Below are 23,023 nucleotides of genomic sequence, written 5' to 3'. Positions count from 1 at the left end.
TTGTTATTGTCCCTGTACTGTGTGCAATTAAGTATTTTCTGGCTTGTAATAATAGCACTAGTGATATTTAGAATGGAAGGGTGAGAGGAGATGGAAAACAAAGAAGTTAAAGGAAAAGGGAAAAACAAATAAACAAGTAGAAAAAAAACAAAACAAAGAAACAAACAAAAAAGTTTCAAAGATATAAACAGGGGCACACAGTGTACTATTCAACCGTAAGCTGAAAAGGGATTAGTGAGACAGAGAGAGGATTGAAAATAAAAAATAAATAAATAAATAAATAAATAAATAAATAAATAAATAACATATATATAAATAAAAAATAAAAAAAACTCAAAGTTCAAATGCAATTTTGGTGTTCATCCCTCAGCCTTCAATCCTGGAGATGGTGCCTCAGATGTTGTTCTGTAGTTGTCTCATCAAAGGGGAAAAATAAAATAAACCAAAACCGCTCAAAACAAAAAAAACCCCACAAAGTGTCCCAAGTTCAAATGTAATACAGTTTCAGTAAGTTTGTTAGCATGCAGGTGTAGTTCAGTTGTTTTCTCATCAAAGGTAGGGAGAGAGGAAAAAAAAGTGTCTGGAGACAGTTCTGTCAATGGCTATCTGCAGCTGTGGCTTGCCTGCCCGCTGCTGCCAGCCTGCTGTAGCTGGAGGCATTATTTATGCAGATCTCAGGGGTAAGCTTAGCACTCACCTGGCCCTGCAGGCTTTGTTTACTCAGAGTTCTCCTGTGCGCGACCACCACTGCTACAAGCTTTCCCCTTTCCAAGCACACTAGGGGAGGTGACACTGCACCTGCTTTCTCAGGCCCGAGTGTTTATTTACAGCTCACATGGGAAGTGGGTCTTCCCCTTCTCCTGTGGAGTTTTCCTCCCTCCACCACTTTTACAAGCTTTCCCACTCCTGGTTGCTGGGCATGTCCGCCACTCCTGCCTTCTACAGCCCGACTTGTTTATTTACAGTTCTGTGAGGAATTTCCCTCCCCCCTCTTCAGCGTTCAGGGTGCCCCACCCTCTTTGCTACCTGTCTTTATTGTTGTTATTGCTTATTACTCAGTTTCTCTTTTTTTCCCTTGGTGGGAGTCGGTCTGTCCAGGGGGCTATGCTGATCTGGCCCAGGGTTGTCTAGGAGTACCGCATACCACTTAGCTCACCTTGTGGTCCATGTCTTGTCTGGGCGCCAGCGTCTGGCAGCAATCCAGGGGCCCTCCTGGTTTCTCCGTTTAACGTGAAGTGGAGATTCTCTGCACAGGCTAGAGGTGTGGAGGGGTCAAAGTTTTACCTCTTCTCAGTGGTTTTGTCTATAAGGTGTATATCCAGCATCTCTCCAAGATTTTACTTTAGGAGGCACGTTTTCTGCTTCCTCCCTCTAGCTGCCATCTTGGAATCTCTACATCAACTTTCATAAAGCAAAATAGAAAACTAACATTTATTCCCCCTCAAAACTTACTGTCACAAACCTGTCAGCCAAGAAGTACGACCAATGAGGTTATGTCCTTCAGGCCCCTGCAGTATGTATTATGACTTATTTTGACTCAACTTTAACTGCTTGCCCACTCATGTAAGCTTGACCATTCCTGAATGGGTGCATTTTTTGCCATTGCCATCATCCAGACACAGCTCCAGCTTCTTTAACCAGCAACTCTCCAGGGAGCTTCCAGGCCTTGGACTGGAGCTGCATCATTGGTCCCTCTTGTTCTGAGGTTTCAGCTTGTTAGTCTGAGCAGTCACTGTTTTTTCCAACTCTCCAACTTATAACCAGCCATTATGGAGCTATCCAGCCTCTGCTTATATAAACTAGTCTAATAAAGCTCCCTTTATAATCATACATACATTCTAATAGTTCTGTTCTCCTAGAGAACCCTAATACAACAGATTTTATGTGAAGATAACTTTTCATTTCAGTTGGTAAATAAATACCTAAGAGTAGAATTCCTGATCACAAAGTATGTTACACTCTACAAAAAGCTGTCAAATTCTTTTTTTTTTTTTTAATTCTCAAAAATTTATTTTATCTTGCTTTGGTAAAAACAAGTTTTCTCTCTGACAAATTTGTCCCAGGGAACAAAACAAATGCTTTCTGGAACTAGAATGCAAGTCTTCCTTAAATATCAGCAACATGATGATTAGGATACAGTAGCAGTCTTTTTTTTTTGGAGTGGCTTGTGATCTTCCTGTCTCAGCCTCCTGAGTAGCTGGATTATACCTGTGCACCACCTGGCCCAGCTCAATAGCAGTCTTTTAAATTTCATAAATGCTATTGCTAAGATGAGGGTTTTGGTCATTTTGCAGGTGGTCCATCTGAGTTAGTTCTGTTACCAATGTTATTTTCATCTTCTGCATCATCTTCATCACCATCCAATGCGTTGTCTGGGGTCACAGCCACATGGTCCTGTGCTTCCCACTAGATTAGGGGGCCGAAGAATTCAGTTACCAGCTCCTTCATCTGGGCCATGCCCGACAACAGGCTCTGGAGGGGGTCGGCATCACCTGATGTCTCACAGGACACCCGCAGTCGCTGAGGCTCCCTGTCCTGCCCCACATACTCTCCTAACAGCTCCATGGCGACCACCTGTCAAATTCTTTTTTAAATTGCTGTTGTGCCATTTTTCATTACTAGTTTCACCAGTAATGTACAAGACTTCCAGACTCTCTACATTTTTTATAGCACTTTGTATTGTCAGCTTTAAAATTTTTTAGCCATTCTAGCAAGTAGTTAGTGCTATTTTGTTATGGTTTTGTGTTTTCCTAAAAGCTAATTATGTTTATTATGTTTGCATGTGTTTATTTGTTATTCATGCATCTTCTTTGGTGAAGAGCTTACCTTGATCTTTGATCAATGAGTTTTCCTTTTCAGTCGTTTGAATCTTATTACTGAGTTTTAAAAACTCTTCATGTATTCTAGATACAGGCAATTTATCATATACGTACTTTTGTTCTCATCTTTGGCTTACTTCAAAGTTCCTTAACAGTATGGAGATCTGAAGTTTTTTTATTTTGATGAAGTCTAGTTCTGTTCTTTTTTTCATGTGCTGATGTCCTAGCCACGATTGAGGGAGGCACATGTCACACAATGCATTGAAAACCTAATCATCATGCTTACAACCACCAAGAATTCTGGTTTTCTTCTTTTATTAATTATGTTTTTTGATATGCTAAGAATTATTTGTCTAAGTCAAGATCACAAAAAAAATTTCTCCCATGTTTTCTCCTTTTGCTTTGCAAAAACACTATTAAGAGAATGAAAAGACAAGCCAAAAACTGGTAGCAAATATTTGGGAGAGGTTTTACAGTTTTATGACCCATTTTGAGTTGACTTGCTTGTGGTTCAAGGTATGGTTCAAGTTTCATTCTTTTCCCTCAACACAGATGGATGTCTAATTATGTCATAATTATCTCAGCCCTATTTCTTGAAAAGACTAACCTTTCTCCACTGAATAATCTTTGTTTGAAAGTCAATGGACCATGTACTTGTGAAGTTCAATTCCATAATCTATACTCTTTTATACTGATGGATGTGTTTATCATGTATCAATTATTTGGACTACAAATTAAATGGCTCTGCTTAGTTATGGTGGCACCCTATGATCAGTGGGTTTCTTCATTAACTGGGATTTGAGAAAGTAATTAGTATTCTATATTTTCTCTGTGTATTTGTGTGCTATATTATAATCTAGCACAAGTTCTAAAATTAATGACTTTGTCAGGGCTCAGAATCAGACACCCTAACACATGACAACCTGGCATATATTAAGTATTTTAAGATGAAGGAAACTGAGAAAAGCTTAGACGTAGAGAGGTGAAACAGAGAGCTGATCTTCTGTTTTTGAAGACCTATGTGACAGGTGTCCTGACCATCCCCACAGGGAAGGAATAGTAATCAGAGAGACCAAAAAGAATCTAAATAGACAGTTCCAACAGTTTATTACCACTAGGGTCATATCCCCCTTTTTGTCAAATCATAATTCTATATAACTGTCCATTCTTCATCAAGCCTAAGCACGAAAACAAATAGTTTCCTCTGGGTCTTTGAGTCATTTCTAAAGGCTCCTATATCATGCAAAACCTATATTAAATAAAGATGTATACTTTTCTCTTGTTAATTTGTCTTTTGTTTTAGGGGTGTCAACCATGAAAGAGTGGTGAAGATATTATTTTTTCTACCTTACAACTCAAAATCACCTAATTTCTTAGGGAAAATCATACTCATCAATGAGGCCTGTTGAGGGCCAAGTAACAAAGAAGATAGGAAAATGCCTTGAATGAACTACATAAATAGAACATTTATTCTGATTTTTTGTTGAGGAGACTAATTTTAAATACTTATAAAAAAAACTAAGTCCGCTTAGCTAGAGGCATGACTTCAGTGGTAAAGCACTTAAGTGTTTTAATGTCATAAGTGTGAGGCCCCAAAATAAAAATAAAAACAAACAAACAAACAAACAACCCTAAAGCAAAACTCAGTTCCAGCTGGCTGGTAGCTCATGTCTATAATCCTAGCTACATGAGAGGCTGCAATTGGCAGGATCGAAGCTCAAGGCTAACCTGGGCAAATAGTTCACAAGAGACCATCTTCAAAAATAACTAGAGCACAATGGCCAGGAGGTGTGGCTCAAGCAGTAGAGTGCCTGCTTTGCAAGTGCTAACTCCTGAGTTCAAACCCCAGTCCCACCAAAACAAAAAGCAATCTTTTTCTCTACATCTGATATTCAAACTCGAACCTAGGGCTTTAGCAATGACAAATAGCCATCAAATATGCATAGAATTTGATCTTGATTTGCATCTCTGATCAGTCATTTACAGAAGTGAAGCAGCTGTAGTCAAAATTTCCCTTCACTGTCCCCTGGGAATTTAGGCATTTTCATAATCATTTTTATGCAGATATTTTACCTTCTTCTCCTCCCTCAATCTAAATTATGGTATTTAAATGCTAAACAAAGATTATCTTAAGAATTAGAGTACATGGGGAGAGGAGGGATAAAGAACAATGGTGGAGGGGGTGAATTCAAGTATGATATATTGTAAGAACTTTTGTAAATGCCACAACGTACCCCCACCCAGCAAAATAAAAATAAACAAATAAATAAACAGTACAGAATAACAACAACAAAAGAATTAGAGTATAATAAAGAAAATAGGACAGTGTATGGGGGAGGGGTTCCTATAGGTCATTTCAGGAAATAACTGAGATTAGAAATGATAAATAATTTAAGAATCTACTTGTTCTCTCTCCAATTTTATCTTTCAAAAGAAATGAGGATGAGGACCCTTAGTCCTTAAGCCTAAGTAATATCAGTTTCATTGCCTGTAATTGACCATAGTAAGTGGGAAATTCTCATGTACTTCTAGGATAGGAGGCAAATGGAAAGACCCAACAACTACACCTGAGTACGCCATCTGCTCCTTACATTGTAACTAACTACTTCCTATTCTTATTTCTTTCTCTCTTATTTTCTTTCCCAGCTTTAAAAACATCTATTTTAATTATTAAAGCATATAACAGAATCCAGTTAAATGGTTCTTCCTCTTCTAAATTATACAAGAACAGGTTAATTTTTGTGTTGAGGTATATATAATCTATCAAAAGTTTTATCCTGAACTTTTATTAAAAACAAATGAATGATTATAGTAAGTATCATGCCATCACCTAAATGATTTTATTCCTGAAAAAAATCATCTGAAATGAAAGTAACAAATTCTAGGTTCCCTTTAAAGTCAGTGCATACAAAATGTCACTGTTGTACTTTTGTAAGTTACAGCAGACTGGAGTTGTAGTTCGTTTTGATTCATATTATTTTGAATCTTTGCATCCTACTGACGGATTTCATCATATCCTTGACAGGTAAAAAATAACTTATTTTTACAATGAAAAATATGAATACAAAAACATTTGTTGTATTTCTTGTACTACATGTTTGCTCCCATCTTTGCAGAATATCTTTAATAATACTATCTTAGTTAAAATAGCTAGTCTTTAGTTTCTGAGAACATGGTAAACAAAACATCTTAAAGAAATAACTTAGAAATGTTATATAAATAGAACATACATGCTTTTAAACAAATGGCTAAGTCCACAAAAAAGTAAAAGGGTGTGTGGGAAGGTGAGCAAAAACAAACAGGGAGTTGAAAAATCAGTGGGTATACTGATGATACAAGGCAAAAAAACAAAGCCTGAGGTCCATTCAAGTCAGAGAGGGATCAGAGATGCCTCCTTAAAGTTGAAACCTGCAGAAAGCTTCCTCTTCAGCAAAGGGGTGAACAAGTCAAAAAGACACTTAACATAAGAGAAGTTAACAAAGAGATAAGCTCTCAATCTAAAATTATAAAGTACAGGAAGAAAAAAGCTACCATGAGTAAGACTAAGCAGAAACAAAATTTAAACCCTTTAAGAACTTCACAACATGGGATCATCAGATAAAGAATGAACAACAATATATTATTTTAAATAAACAGATTTTAAAAGAGCCAAATGGAGTTTTAGGAAATGAAAATACAATTCAAGTGGCTGTTCTAATCTCAAAGAAAAATGCTAAAAATGCCCGCATTGATGTGGGGTTTATTCAAGAGAGATTAATTTGTATATAGAAAGTCCTAGCAAGCATGCAGGCCAGATCTTTTAGTGAAAAGTATTCAGAATAATAAATGTTTTAACATTGCTTTAAGGAATATAGTCTTAGGCTCTGGAACTTGAAATTTTGACTACATTGTAAGAAAAGCTATCTTATTCACTCATTCAGTCATTTAAGAAGTATTCATTGAGCACCTACATATCTTAAATGTCAGCATTGATAGATATCCATAGGTCTGTCATATGTCTGCAAATTTTGTGAGCAGAAACACTGACTGCCTTTCTTATAAACTACCTTTGCAAGAATGGTAGTACAGTGAACAGTTTTGGAAGACAGAGAAGGTGTCAACTTTCAGAACAGAGGTCTATTTATTGTCTAGTATAATAATGCCCAGAGTCCAGGTTTCCTCTCCTGTAATTCACCCAACTGCATGCTGCCACCCAACTCCATATTCAGAAGCATGCAGTTGGATCACCTGCACCTCTTTGTATCACTCAGGTAGGACTGGGACTCAGGTAAATGGCACAAATGTGAATATACTAATCATCATACCATGAATGATTAAGTTCTTGGTCTCAGACTAACCCAGATCACATGACTTCTGCTAGCACCTATAAACTAATGGGAGACTAACTTGTTAGCTTGCAAGCAGAATAAAATCTCAGATCCTTCAGGAAGCTTAAAAGATAAGAGCTACAGTAATTCATCTCTATTTTTAATTAGCACAGCACCTAAGTAAATGAGGACACACTGTTTTGCGGTCATTAACCATATAACAACCCAACATTGTCATCACAGGAAAAAGTTTACTCAAAGATCTGTATTATTTTGTATCAAGATGTTCTGTAGTGGTTTCCAACTCAATATTATGACCTACTAGAGCACATCATCAGGGTCAACTCTGCAGCCATTATTTAATCACAAAAAATACTTACGAGTTAGTTTTGAGTCCATAAAATATGAGTTGCAAGAATGAGAAAAAAAAAACAAGAAAACAAAGAACTGTGAAATTAGTCAGGTTCTAAAGTATTTTAGTATGTAGGATTTTTCCTCATAAACATATGCCACCAGACAGAAGAAGATCTAGAGATCTACAAAGTACATGCTTGCTACTGGAAAAACAACTCAAAGTACAGATGTCAATTAGAGTAAGTTTATTATCCAGGGATGGTCCAGGTGTAATGTGTTTAACAGTTTCATCTTGACTCAACAACAGCTGGTTAAACAGGTGTGCCTTTATGGCTTATTGCTCTGTCTGGCACACTGAGTGCAGTTGGTGGGAAATGCGTTATTTTACTACCTGGCAATGGTGACACGATAGTACAAGTAGCAGATGTGTTATTAGCACCAACCTGCCAGAACAATATTTGATGACCTTAACAAGTCTCATAAATTCATAGCCTCCATCCAGCCAAAAAAATCTGAAAACAAATTGCAATGATATTTCTGTTAACCTTTCATGAGAACCAAGCAACTTAGGCCTAAAAACTAACTTGATTATATAGAGACAAATTTTACTGATATTAATAGTGTATGTGTGTATACATGTTGGAAAGGTGAGACTGGAAATTGTCCTACTTTCTTCCTTTAGGGAATAGTCACTACTTCCCATTAAGTATTATTTTTTAAATTTTTTCTTTGAGCTATTTTTTTCTATTATATTTTTTCCTCTCTCTTCTCTTCTCTTTTTCAGTACTGGGATTTGAACTTGAGGCCTCATGCTTGCTAAGCAGGTACTCTACCACATGAGCCTCTCACCCAGTCCTGTTCTCCTATTTTTTATTTTAAAAATTTATCTATTTATTTACAATTCAAATTCTATGAACTCAAAAGATGTTTCAAATATTAACACAAGGGCTGGAGGTATACCTCAATAGTACAGCACACTCCCCACCACTGCGAAACAAATGAATATTAACATTGGCTGCATCAAACATTAAATACACACACACACACACACAATAATGCTGTGAAGTCTAGGTAAAGCCATATGGCGATACAGCTTAAACCTGAAATATAAATGAATCCAGGGTCATTTGTTTCTAAAGGTTTACATGGAAATAAAAAGTTACTTTAGGAATGGTAGAGTGCCTCAGGTAGTAAGAGACTTGCCTAGAAAACATGAGGCCCTGAGTTCGAACCCCAACACCGCCAAAAAAAACCAAAAGTTATTTTAACCTGAGAATCATAAAAAAAAAAAAATTGTTTAATGTAAAAACCAGAACTACAGTTTAGGTCTATTGAAATTCACACTCAGGTTTTTCTCCTGATCATGCTGTCATCTTATTTCTAATATTTCATAATGGAGAAAAGATACCAGTAATATCTATGTCTAGGATACCTATGTCTAGAATGGCCAAAAGAAGAGCTCTAGGGATGGTGGTGTGGCTCAAGTGCTAGAGTGCCTGCCTAGCAAGTGTGAGACACTGATTTCAAACCCCAGAACCACACACAAAAATAAATAAATAAAATAAAAACACATAAATTTAAAAAGAGATGAGCTTTAAGTCATGGCTTGAAGTCTTTACCCTATTCTCCAAAAATAGCTTTAGGTAGTTTTATTTAATCAAAGAAAATGGTAGAATAGTGTGTATTTAACCTGCCATCCCACAAATGAGAATTATAGAAGCTAGACATTCAGTATGAACATAGATCTTACAAATAGCAGCATAACATAATTGACATTTGTAAAACAATATCCTTAATAACTTCAGAAAGCATATTAGTCACCCCTCAGTATCCAGGGAGATTGGTTCCAGGCCCCCCATGAATACCAAAATCAAAAGATGGCACAGCGTTTCATATACCCTACACACATCTTCTAGTATGCTTTAAATTATCTCTAGATTGCTAGGTATTCATCATACCTAAGACAATGTAAACAGTGCAGTACTGTTTAAATAATGACAAGAAAAAAAGCTTGCACATGTTCAATACAGATGTGTTATTTTCTGATTTTTTTTTTTTTTTTTTTTTGCCAGTACTGTGGTTTAAACTCAGGGCCCTGAGCTTGCTAGGCAAGTTCTCTGCCACTTGAGTCATGCCCCTCCCCCACCGGCCCTTTTTTTTTTCTTTCTTTCTTTTTTATTTTTTACTTTTACGTATTTTTCACATAGGGTCTCACATTTTTGCTCAGGATTGGCTTTGGACTTGTAATCCTTCTACCTATGTCTCCTGCATATCCAGCATCACAGGCATGAGACACCACTACCAGATTGTTTGTTGATATGAAGTTTCACTAAGTTTTTGCCCAGGTTGGCCTTAAACTGAAATTCTCCTCTGCCTCCAAGTAGCTGGGATTACAGGCATGACCAATCACACCCAGACTCTTCTGAATATTTTTAATCTGTGATCAGCTGAATCTATGAATTTGGAACACACAGGTACAGAAGGGTGAGTGTACTTTCTGGTGTGCTCGGTTGATTTACCAACACAAATCAAATGCTAAGTCAGAAGGTAAGTCCCAATAAACCTCAAGAGATTTAGAAAACTTATGTAGAGTATGTTCTCAGTGTTTTATTTATTTAGTGTTTTTTTTGGAAGTACTGGGGTTTGAACTTGGGGCCTCATGGCTTGCAAGGCAGTCACTCTACCACTTTCAGCCTCTCCTCCAGCCCTAAAGTATGTTCTCTGAACACAATGGAATTAAATTGCAAAGTGTTGATAAGGTATTTAGAAGAAACCCAAGTATCTGAATGTTGAACACAGTATTTTAAAATAAACCATGGGTCAGGAAGAAGTCACACCATTAACTAGAAAACATTTTCAAGTGAATGTTAAAATGCAATATATAAAATTTGTGTTGAATTTTAATGCAGTGCCTAAAGATAAATGAATAGTTTTAAACAAATTCTTCATAAACACAAAAAAACCTTAACAGAACTTAAGCAAGTCAAATTCAACAATATAGAGAAAAGACTATAAATCTTGAGTTAATGGGGTTTATGCAGGAATATAGGCAGTTTAACATGATATGTGTATTGTATTTGGTTACGAGATTATATATACTTATTTAGAGTCTAGGTGGCCACCAATAGGACAATGAATTACTAAACTATGGTACTTTCATACAACAGAATACTGCTCAGCAATTACAAAAAAGGAATGAACTATAATAGTCTCCATGATTTTGCTTCCTACGGTTTCAATTAACTGTGATAAAAAATATAGAAAATTCCAGAAATACGCAATTCATAAGTTTTAAATTCATGCTTTTTTGAATAGCATGATGAAACCTCTCGTTATCCCACTCCATCCTACCTGGGACATAAATCATCCCTTTGTTCAGCATATGCAGGCTGTATACACCTGTTAGTCACTTCGCCATCCCAGTTATCAGACTGCCTATTTTGGTGGTGCAATGTTTATGTTCAACAACCTTCATTTTACTTAATAATGGCACCAAAGTGAAAGAGCAGCGATGCTGGCAATTTTAATATAATATATTGTAATAATTATTGTTTATTTTTTTAGCAGTTAATCTTTTACTGCACCTAATTCATAAAAGTAAACTTTATCATATGTGTATTTGTGTAGAAAAAGACAGTATTTGTAGGGCTTGGTGTTATCCATGGTTTCAGGCATGCACTGGAATCAAGGAATGTATTTCTCAGGGTAAGGAGGACTACTGTACTGACACATGCAGCAGTATGGATGCATCTCCAAAGCATGCTGAGTGGGATAAGCCTCTGGTGAAACAATCTACACTGTTATTTCATTTAAATGAAGTTCTACATTACGAAGATACTCTATGACTTTTTAAAGTCACAACAGTAATTGCTTTTAGAGGCTGTAACTGCCTGGGAAGAGGTATGCGAGAACTTTCTGGGGTGATAGTAATGTTCTAAGAGATTCGATTACACAGTGTATCTATTTTTCAAAACTCATGAAAAGATACACTTCAGAGTTGAACACTATATTGCATCCAAATGACTTTTATTTTTACCTTTAAAACCATAAACAAACCTAGTTAGGAAATGTATGAAGAGTTTAGGGGAGAAATAGAATGATGTCTGCAAATTACTTTTGAAATGATAACACTAGGTATACAGCTGTTGTGTAATTCTTCAAACTTTTGTGTTTGAAATTTTTCATAGTAAAATATAGCAGAGAAATTACTTAAAAAAAATCAAGTAGCCAAGAGTACAGTTGAAAAGTATGTGCTTCATAGATTTTATGACTAGCTTGCATTCTTCTACCTTATTCATGATAGCTAACATTACGTTTCTTAGTATTTTGCTAACATGGCCACAAGTTTCTTAAAGTTATTTTAGATTTATAAGGTTTTTTTCTTTCATTTTTTCTTAAGTATAGTAACTACATTACTAGGATATATAACTATATTTGGATAATAGCTACTTTTCTTGGGAAAGTTACTTAAATTCTCCTAAATTCCATATACAAGATTTTGTTGTTTTTAGTTTGTTTTTGAGACAGGTGTTGCTATATAACCCAGGCTGACCTAACACTCGTTATGTAAGCCAAGGTTAGCCTTGAACCCAAAATCCTCCTGCCTCTGCCTCCCAAGTGCTGGGATTACATGCATGCACTACCACACCCAGTTGTTCTATAAATTATTTTAAAAGACTGCCAAGATAGCTGAAAAGTGCTTCATCAATAAGAAATACCTTTCACCTTGATCTACAATCATTTCTAGAACATCCGCAACTTAATAAAAGACACTAAATTCTTGGTTTTTCAGGCTTCATTTTAAGTGAACAAAATTAAAAAGAAACAGCAAGCCATAGGTAAGTGTTCTATATCCATAAAAACTATGCCAATCAACATAGTATTTCATTATACTTCATTAAAAAAAAAAACACCCTCTTCTCTGGGGCAAAGAATGTGATGTCAATGTGACATCCACAAAATACAACCTGGTGTCCTACTGCTAAATTCAGACAATTCCACAGAACTCACTGAGTTCATTTGAACAATTCAGAAGACATAGACCTTTCTGGTCTTTTTTCATCATACTCCCGACCTTAGATTCATCTCATAGGTCTCAAAACTGTATGCTGATCATTAAAAGTTGAGAAATAATATTGTTTTCCCTCATCTACTGGGAATGCAAAATGGTCGCATCATTCCATTTTTTTTCATCACACAAAATCCTATTAATAAAAATCCAATATAATAAACAACAAATACACTACTTCCTAAAATATAGGGCCATATTATTGTGCATTAGCTGATCGTGGTCTTCATCTCTTTTCTGGGGATCCCAGTCTCTCAGGTTCCATGTTCTGTTTCTATTATCCTGCCTTAAATATCTTGCATTATCATGAAAACTGTTTTTTAATCAATGCTCTATTTCTGCCATTTTTTTCCCCGTAACTGCTCCCACATTCATCTTCCTCTCATTATTTTGTGACTGACCATTTAATATCCCAATGCATTCAGGAGATGAAGTAGCTATCCTTACCTTTCTAAGGAGGTAAAGTAGGCATCAGAATTATAAAAGATACTGAAAATACTTTTTAACTGGCCTAGGCTTTATGCTCAAGACTCTTTGAAGGCTGGAAGGATCTTTCATAAGTATGATCAGTAGTCAGCTGTCCCTTTGACTCAAATGATAAAGAAACTGTAGTATCTAGTGAAAAAATACTCTGTAGAGATACAGGAAATTCAAAAAAAAAAAAAAAAAAGAAAAGAAGAGATAATGTAAATATGCTGACACATATTTAATGTTAGTTCTATTTTTCCCCTGATTTTAATCTATCTTCAAAGGTTTTATCAAGAACATCCTAAAGACACTAAAATTGACATAAAATCATATTGAAATCTACTTTATTCATGGATAGCAGGTGAAACAGGAAACAGGCTGCCTGTAACCTGGTCCAATATTCATCTTCCCTTCTTCTATGGTAATAAATTGGACATGCAGCTATCCTGAATGATAAAAACATGTCCTTCCCTCCCTTGGACATAGCCATGTGACTAAAATCTAATTAATGGGATATAAGTGGGAGGGCTGTTGGGTAGCTTCAATGAATCTTCCTTAAAGGACAGGAGATATGCACCTTTTTAAAATTAGCTATATTAATTTAGCTAATGAATAAAGGGGTTTCATTATTACATATTCAGATATGCATATACTTTGAACATTTGAAAATTAGCTATATTAATTAGCTATATTAATTTAGCTAATGAATAAAGGGGTTTCATTATTACATATTCAGATATGCATATACTTTGATCATTTTCACCCCCTCTATTATCTTTCCTTGTTTTCCACCCCCTTTTTCCTTTCCAGATCCTTAATAATCCCTTTACTTTTATGTTCTCCCCTCTCCCCAGATTCCACATGAGACAAAACATGTGATAAGTTTGTGAGACTGGTTTATTTCACTTAACATGATGAACTCCAGTTCCATCCATTTTCCTACAAATAACATAATTTCATTCTTCTTTATAGCTGAATAAAACCCCACTGTGTATATATACCACAGTTTCTTTATCCATTCATCCACTGTTGGGTGTCTAGGCTGATTACATAGCTTAACTACTGTGAATAGTGTAGTGATAAACATGCATATACAGCTGTCTCTATAGTAAGCTAACTCTGATTCTTTTGGATATATACCCAGAAATGGAATATCTGGGTCATATGAAAGTTCTATTTTTAATTTTTTTGAGGAATCTCCATACTGATTTCCATAGTGGCTGGACTAATGTACATTCTTACCAACACTGTACAAGGGTCCTTTCCTTCCCGCAACCCCCATCCTTAGCAATATTTGTTGGTTTTGGTTTTCTTGATTATCAAGAGGGAGGAATAAAATCTCAATGTCATTTGATTTGCATTTCTCTGGTGGTTAAAGATATTGAATTCTTTTTTCACATATATATTGACCATTTCTCTACTTCATTTGAAAAATGCCCAGTTAATTTGCCTATTTCTTGATTGGATTATTTGTCCTTTTGTATTTAATTTTTTGAGTTCTTTATATATTCTGGAGATTGATCCCCTACTGAATGAACAGCAGGCAAAGATTTTTTTTTTCTCTTTCTGTAGGCTGTCTCTACATTCTGTTGTTTCCTTTCTACATAGAAGCTTTTTAATCTAAGGCAGTCCCATTTGTCAATTCTTGCTACCATCTCTTGGGCTGTTGGAGTCCTGTTCAGAAACTTGTCGCTGATGCCTAGATCTTCAAGTGTTTCCCCTATGTTTTCCTCTAATAGTTTAAAAGTTTCAGGTCTCACATTAAAGTCTTGGATCCATTTTGAGTTGATTTTTTTTCTACAGACTAAGAGACAGGGATCTAGATTCAACATATGGATATCCAATTTTCCCAGCACCACTTGTTGAAGAGGCTGTCTTTTCTCCAACGTATGTTTTTGGCACCTTTGTTGAGAATTAGATGGCTGTAGCTGCATGGGCTTATTTCTGGATCTTCTATTGTATTCCATTAGTCTATATGTTTATTTTTGTGTTGTACTATACTGTTTTTATTACTATGACTCTGTAATATAGTTTTAAGTCACATACAGTGTTACTCTTTTTGCTCAGGGTTGCTTTGCCTATTCAAGGTCTTGTATTTTCATATGAATCATATGACTACTTTTTCTCTTTCTGAGAAGAATGTCATTGGGATTTTGATAAGGACTACATTGAATCTGTAGATCATTTTTGGTAATATGGCCATTTTCACAATATTAATTCGGACAAAATATGAATATAGAGATCTTTCTATCTTCTAGTGTCTCCTACAATTTCTTCCTTCAGTGTTTTATAGCTTTCATTATAGAGGTCTTTTACCTGCTTGGTTAGGTTTATTCCTAGTTTTTTTTTTTTTTGAGGCTATTATGAATGGTATTTCCTGATTTCTTTTTCAGCATGTTCACTGTTGGTATTAAAAAAAAAAAAAAAAAAACTACCGGTATGTATCTTTTGTCCCTTTCTTCTCTAACCTTTCTTTCATCCTATTGCCTTATATGTGGATATAATGGTTTCTTGGGCCATATGAGGACTTAGGACCGCACCCAAGGGAGTAATCTGATGGAAAACACTAGGAGTACATGAAAGAGAGACTATCTCTGGGCTTTTACATAAAAGACGAATAAACTTGTATCATTTTGAAGTATTTAATTTGGATCTTTGTTACTTGCAGTTGAATTTAACTCCAACTGACACAATAGATAAGCAAAACAGGATAGTTCAGAGACTTCTTTTGAGAGAGCTGTAAAGTCATCCCACTGAAGCAGACCGAATACATAGATGATACATTCTCTGAAAAAGGAGATGAGAAATTTATTACTATTTTTCCATTTTAATATGGCAGTTCTACAAGGTTGTTTGGATAAAATTGCACTTGGCTAAGTGAATGTGCTAAGTCTTTGGCACATTCACAGAATGCTAATAGTTGCTATGGAGCCTACTCATATTGATAACCTGACAGAGTATATGAGCTTACTAAACTATTAACATGGTTTACTGAACATATGTCTTTAAAAACCTTTGGCCTATTTACAGTGCCCAACTGAGCAATTGTTTTTAAGAGAAAGTAGAGTTCTAAACTTCAGACTCTAGCCCTATTCCCTATTATATTAGCCACATCCATTGAAATAGGCCAAAAGCAGGATATGAACTCTTTATTAAGAATATGCTAGAGACACACTGAAGGACATCTTAAATCCACTAATGAGGAAACACTAGAACCATAGGGTGATATGATATTACAGTACTGTAATACCAGAGCTTTGCTCTCTCCTCTACCTTATTGAGGCCTGTTTAACAACTTTGACTTCTCTGTTACTTTGAAATGTCCACCTAGGGCAGGGTTTCTCAACCGTAGCACTACTGACATTTTAAGCTGAATAATTCTTTATTTGGGGTTATCCTGTGCACTGTAGGTGCTTTAGCAGCATTCCTGCCTCCACCCACTAGATACCAATAGCATACCCTGAGTTAGAACAACCAAAGATGTTTCCAGACATTACAAAATGCCCCCTGGGAGTTAAACCCTCCCCAAAATGAGAACCCTGACCCAGGAAGAGAACAATCATCAGAAAAGATATAGCTCAATGATCTTATTTGGGATTTTCCCAAAAAGACACATCTAAGAGTATAACTGAGTTTGTAAATTATACACATATTTGTGAGATTTCTATCTAAAGTGCTACAAAGTTAGTTCTCTTTTTGTTATTGTTGTTGTTGCATTCTGTTTTATAGTACTAGGGTTTGAACACAGGGCTTTGAACTTGGCAGGCAACCCCTCTACCACTTTAGTCACATCTTCAGCCCACAGGCCTGTTTTTTTTTCTGGCAACTAAATTTTCTGAAGTTTCTGACCCATGTCAAGTGTTTGGTAAATATTTATTAAATGAATTAAAGTATGCAGGCAGACACAACCTCCTTAGTATTGTGCAATTAACTACCACTCGATTTTTTTGTTAAAATAACACTACTTCCACATGTGTTCGGGTTTTTTGGGGGTGGCACTGGGGCTTGAACTCAGGGCCCCACACTTGCTAGGCAGGTACTTTACCACATGAACCACACTGCCAGCCCCTTTTTGGTGTTGGATATTTTTGAGATAGGCTCTCTGGAACTATTTGCCTGGGCTGGCCTCAAACCTCATTATCTCCTGATCTCTGCCTCCCAAAGTAGCTAGGATTATATGCATGAGTCTCCAGCACCTGGTTATGTATTTATTTCATTTTTTTCTCACCTACTTTAACTAGAAAAAAAATCTATTAATTAAATAGTATTAAAATTATTGGTAAGTCTTATGATGCTTAGTAACCACTATACCCAATCACTTATGAAACATTAGGATCATGGGGTAAAGTAAAGAAGGGATATTATCATGGAAAATGAATATAAAAGAAAAAGTAAACCCCATCATGAGTCTGTAATGAAGATGTAGCAGCTCAAGGGATTATTATTTAAAGAAAGTAGAAAATTTAGGTGCTGTCATTTCTGTCCAAATTGCTCCCTCCTTTTTGTCTTATTGTTCAGCATTTAGCTCAAGACCTCATGCTCTAATTCTCCAAAATAAGATTTTAGACTTTTTTTTTTTGAGACAGGATCTTGGTATGTAGCCCAAGGTGGTCTTGAACTCTTGATCTCCCTGCCTTAGCCTCCAGAGTGCTGGGATTACAGATATGTGTCACCGTGACTTAAAATCTTTTTTTTTTTCAAGCTATACACTCACTTTCAAAATCTGATGAAATGAGATTGGTAGAATGGCTCAAGTGGTAGAACACCTGCCTAGCAATCAGGAGGCCTGAGTTCAAACTTCAGTACCACAAAAAAATTTTTTTAATCTGATGAAATGAATGGCAATACATCTGCATTTTAAAAAATACAGGTAGGGCTGGTGGAATAGTTTAAGTGGTAGAGCACCTGCCTAGCAAACATGAAGCCCTGAGCTCAAACCTCAGTACCACAAAAAAAAAAAAAAGGGGGGGGGGGGGGAACTGATGAAAAGTACAAACTTTCTTTCTAGAAAAATGCACCTACATATAAGTTTTACCATATAATTTTAGGGACTTTGTAAACCTTTTAAAATCTATTAATAAACAATGGTCTCACCTATTCTTGTATAATCATTTAAATTTACTGTTCATACAATAAAATTTAGCAATTAAAGTAACTTAGAATTTAATTTCTCAAATGAATTTAAAAATCATGTGGCATCTAGTCTGTCAACTGGGCAGCTCATATAGTGATTCTGAAACTCATGAAATACAGCATTTGAGAAAAGTGCTTATAATCTGTAAAGTATAATAATATTTAGATTTAAATTATATTGGATTATATATAATAACTTTCCTAAATACACTATGGTGTCCAGCACAACAGAATATTTCTTTTTTTTTTCCAGAATATTTCTTAATAGCTATCTCAAACAAGGAACTCTGGCTTATTTTGGCAGTTGATGGTGGTGGTAAGAGTAACCACTTCTAATCTGTATCCAAAGACAACATAGAATCCAAAAGAAAATGACCTGTGTTTGAAAGAGCAAGACTGTAAAAGTAACTGTAAAGATTCATAAGCTCTTCTCTTTATTCATTTTCTTCAATCAATGTTTCATGGTAGATTCTATACTAATTTTCAGGTATATAATGAAGATCAAGATAGACAGCAAAGCCCAGCTCTGTTACATGTCATGGGTTCTGGATAAATCCTACCTTTTTTTTTTTTTAAGAGTCTACATCAAGTCACCAATTGATGAACTCTTGTTTTTGATCAGTCTCATTTCCCTTGATTTTGAGTCTAGCATTTTAGCACACAGTCCCTTCAGGCTACATTGGCATAAACTTTATTGGTCAGAATTGCATATACAAATTCATTATCCTTAGCAAGCCTAAGTTCTTTACTTTTCTGTACCCTGTGTATCACAGAACTAGCCACAGTTTTGGTACTTACTGAAGAATAACTAAATAACTAATAACTAAAATATAATAGAATGAAAATAGAATAACTTATCTAAGACTCAATTTTTTAGTAAAAAAAAATACCAATTGCTCTAATTCTCCAACGTTTGTATCACACATTAAATTAACATTAATACAATGACAGAAGTCCTGTAATTGTTTACCCAGGAAGAAAACAGGTCATTTTTTTTTTCTGGTTAAGAGCCTGCTCCTTGCACTATCTACATAGAAATGATCAGAAGCTCATTCTCCCCTGACTGTGTCTTTGGTAGTGATGGAGAAAGGAATGGAGCTCTGGTCCCTAAAGTTCTATTACATTACTTCTTTTCACTTTTATTTGATGGTTTTACTACTCTACAATGCTTAGTTTGACCTTTGAAAAAAATAATGTATAAAGAGAAACAGAATAACTTCAGTCTTTAAGTCTATATTACAAAGACACCAGCAAGACAAATAAGACACATAAAATCAGAAAACAGTTTGGAGAAAGATAAAACCCAAATAAAACTATTAAAAGCTTCTTTCATAGTTCTAAATCCTGTGCCTAATTTTCAACTTACACTGGTAGTTTAAAAAAACAGAGGCCACCACAGAAATCAGTAAGTCAAAGCAGCATAAAACTGAAATCAACAAAAAGCAAGGAACTACCAGGGGATATGAGGTATAGCTCCGTGATAGAGGGGTTGCCTAGCATACAGCCCTGAGTTTGATCCCAAGCACCACATTTTAAAAAAAGAGAGAGTTTAACCAGAAGATACATTAGAAGGTTACCAGACCTAACATAAATACTTCTTCAAAATGATATCTTTACTGTAAGCAGATCTTATAAAAAATTAATTAAACAGAATGAAGGGCTGCTATACAAGCTACAGAATCAAGTAAATCTGTACATTAAAATCTAGCTTTGGAAAAAAAAAATCTAATTTTGAGCCAGGTGTGGTCGCACATGCCTTTAAGCAGGAGACTGAGGCAGCAGGATCCCAAATTTGAGCCCAGCCTGGACTACACAGTAAGACCCTGTCTCATAAAAACAAAGAATCTCATTTTGGTTAATCATAGTGAAAGAAAAGAATAAACTAATGGCTTGCAAATTTGCAAGGGTTTTGGAATTTAATTACTGATATATGTAACATAGGAGGAAGGGCAAAAACAACACCTAGAGATTAGCAGCAGGATGTCCACAATAACAGCAAAGAACAAAACTACTCCACCAAGATGGAAGATCATGATTTTTCTGCAGAAAATGTTTGGAATTCCCATCCCCTGCTGGGAAACAAAAATATACAAGATATAACAAATATTTCTCCATGTCACAGGGAGGGATACAGGACTATCATTATAATAACACTCATTGTATTATAAGACATGATTTAAAGGATCTATAGGGACAGAAAGATGTGAACACTTTCCTCATCCATCATCAGGGCCACAGACAACAGTCCTGCAACAAAAGACACGTTAACAAAAGAAAAGCATAACATCTACTTGAGGTTTTATATGCACAAGAGCATTCAGAAATAAAGACCCAAAGCCCCAGGCACAACTGTGTGTTTTGTGTTTTTGTGTATGGACAGTCCTGTGGAAATGTGATTGGACAAAAAGGTAGGCTCTAACAGTAGATGACAGAGGAGGGGACCAACAAGACCTGTCTGTTCAGATTCTTCTTGGCCTCTCTGTGTAGCCTTCCTTCTCCCAGGTATAGGGCAGGATTCCTCTGGAATGATGGTGGAGAAGGGAAAGAGTAGCCTTTTCAAGATTTCGTGCTTTCTTTGAAGGAGAGGAGTTCTAGTTTCTGTGATCTGCCCTTGTGAAGAGGTTAAAAAAAAAAAAGGCCTTGGTGCCGAGGTCTTTCTAATTTCCTTCAGTTTAAAGTACTCAGCATGCCAAGGTGCCATACTTTGTGGAGTATTGTGCTCTAAGCTCTGCTAGGTCATTCATATAATTATATTTTTTTCCATTTCTCAGGCTCTACCCACATGCAAACATACACACACTGTGCTAGTTACTATGGTGAAAACCTCTGCATCTTTAATCTCTTTTACAAATCAAATAAATGAATGCTCAGACCAAAATCGTAAGCTGACATGAGCATAGAAAAAGCTGATATAAAGTCCAACCTGTAAGAAGCAGAAAAATAAAATACACGTAACAAAAAAAACCCAGGGTAACAAATTTAGAAATAAATGATTTAAGAGGGAGGGGGTTAAGGGAATGTAAGGGGGGAGAATTAACCTGTTCAAAGTATACTATACTCATATGTGGAATTATCACAATGAAACCCCATTATACTATTAATGTACACTACTTAAAAATTCATGTTAAGTGAAGTAAGCCAGGCTCAGGAAGACAAAGGCCACATGTTTTCTCTCATATGTGGGAGTCAGATACAATACAAATACAAGCAATATTATGAAAAGCAGGTTATGCTAAGGGGAGGTCACTAACAGGAGAGGGAGGGTAAAAGAAGGAAGTTAAGAAGGTGAATATGATTGATGTACTTTATAAGAATGAATACAGATTTTTTAACCCTGTTGAAATCACCATAAGAAGGGGATTAAGGTAGAAATGAGATAAATAGAGGGCATGAACCAATTCAGGTTATAATACATGGAAATGTCAAAATGAAACTCCCTGTAGTTATCTTAAATAAGTAAAAATGCCTTTTTTTCAAAAACAGAGAACAGGAAGTTAAAACAGGTCTTTTCTGGGGGTTTGGCAACAGTGTGGGGGGAGGATATAAGGAAAGGGTGAAGGAGGCTGAATGCAGTGGAAATATTATGTATTCTTGTATGAAAGTGGAAAAATGAGACATGCTGAAATTGTTCTAGGAATGGGGGAGGAAGGATAAAGGAGAATGATGTGGAGGGAGGTGAATTCAACTATGTTATATTGTAAGACTTTAAAGAAAATTTATTAGTTTAGGGAACTAAAATGCTGAAGAGAATGAGTCAGGCCAGTCCTCACCCAGAATCACTAGTCTCTCCTGACACCTGACCACTTGTTTGCCCATTAATACCACAAGTTTATATCAAGGGACATGTGAGACATGAAGGATGAAATGGAATTGGTTAGGATAAGCACTTGAGTTTCCTCCTTGTTATCCATAGGAAGAATAATAGTACTCCTCTTATACAAGTTGGCCACCTTTATTTTAATTTCACTGTATTTCAAATCTTAAGACATCCTGAATTTAACAGCTTGTATATGAGGAGAAAAAACTACAGAAGAGTCTATCTTTTGTCACTGCTTCCAAACATTTATTCAGTACATTTAGTAAGACCCAACTTTTAGAAATATAAGTTAATTAAAATTTGAAGTAAGGACAGAATAGGGCATGCTTCTGTATAACAGATACTACTAAATAAGAACAAATTTTAAAAAAATATATTTTCTATTTCTTATGAGATTAAAAAATCATCCCAGATTTGATTATAAAAAATAAAAATATAAAGAACCAAAGGTAGAAGGGAGTGAACTTGTTCAAAGTAAACTGTGCAACTCTGTGATTACTAAGTAGAGGCTTGTTCAGTGAAGAGTAACTACAATTATTAATCTCCAATTGGCCAAGATGCAAACTATTCCCTTTGCCCAAAGTTATATCCACTATCACCAACTTAGCTAGTATTTCCAAAGGCTCTGACTCGTAGGCAAATCTCAAATGACAGGGCCTGATATCTTTGAATTAAACAATGTCTGTTTAGTGCATGAAAGATTGCACACTCAGTGTTCCTTACTCCAAAATTGACGACACTTGACAATCTTCTCAAGTGTCTAAATCTTCACAGAAAAATAGATTTAGAGTATTGTTGGCCTTAAAACTAGGAAGGGTTATTTCACTATCTTGTAAATACCTTTGGAGGTATAGGCTTCTACTGGCCTGGTAGTTCACTTGTGTCAAAAGTCTATTTTTACCTGTGGCACCATTACCCCAGTGCCAGTGTACAAAATACATATAAAGACAGCTCAGTAATTACTCAACCTCTTTTATTAATAAAACTAGCAAAAGGAAACATCAGTCAACTTTATAAATATAATTTATCAAGCAAAGAAAGCTATAAATACTTTTCA

At 35.6% G+C, this 23,023-nt stretch overlaps 2 protein-coding genes and 2 pseudogenes across 2 annotated transcripts in view; all 4 read right to left on the bottom strand.

Annotated features, from left to right (window-relative positions):
* Window positions 1-23,023, bottom strand: part of Commd1 (copper metabolism domain containing 1) — a 165,726-nt gene that overhangs the window by 43,250 nt on the left and 99,453 nt on the right. The window lies entirely within an intron of this gene.
* B3gnt2 (UDP-GlcNAc:betaGal beta-1,3-N-acetylglucosaminyltransferase 2) overlaps window positions 1-23,023 on the bottom strand; it is a 177,247-nt gene that overhangs the window by 120,243 nt on the left and 33,981 nt on the right. The gene's annotated exons all lie outside the window — the stretch shown is intronic.
* LOC141414817 (EKC/KEOPS complex subunit GON7 pseudogene) overlaps window positions 248-23,023 on the bottom strand; it is a 30,578-nt pseudogene continuing 7,802 nt past the window's right edge.
* On the bottom strand, window positions 3,026-3,118 carry LOC141415347 (small nucleolar RNA U13; annotated as a pseudogene).

The sequence above is a fragment of the Castor canadensis genome, chromosome 12 (assembly GCF_047511655.1).
Source record: "Castor canadensis chromosome 12, mCasCan1.hap1v2, whole genome shotgun sequence".
NCBI classification, from domain to species: Eukaryota; Metazoa; Chordata; class Mammalia; order Rodentia; family Castoridae; genus Castor; species Castor canadensis.
The sequence above is the reverse complement of the archived record's forward strand: the minus strand, read 5'-3'. Positions and strand labels throughout refer to the sequence as shown.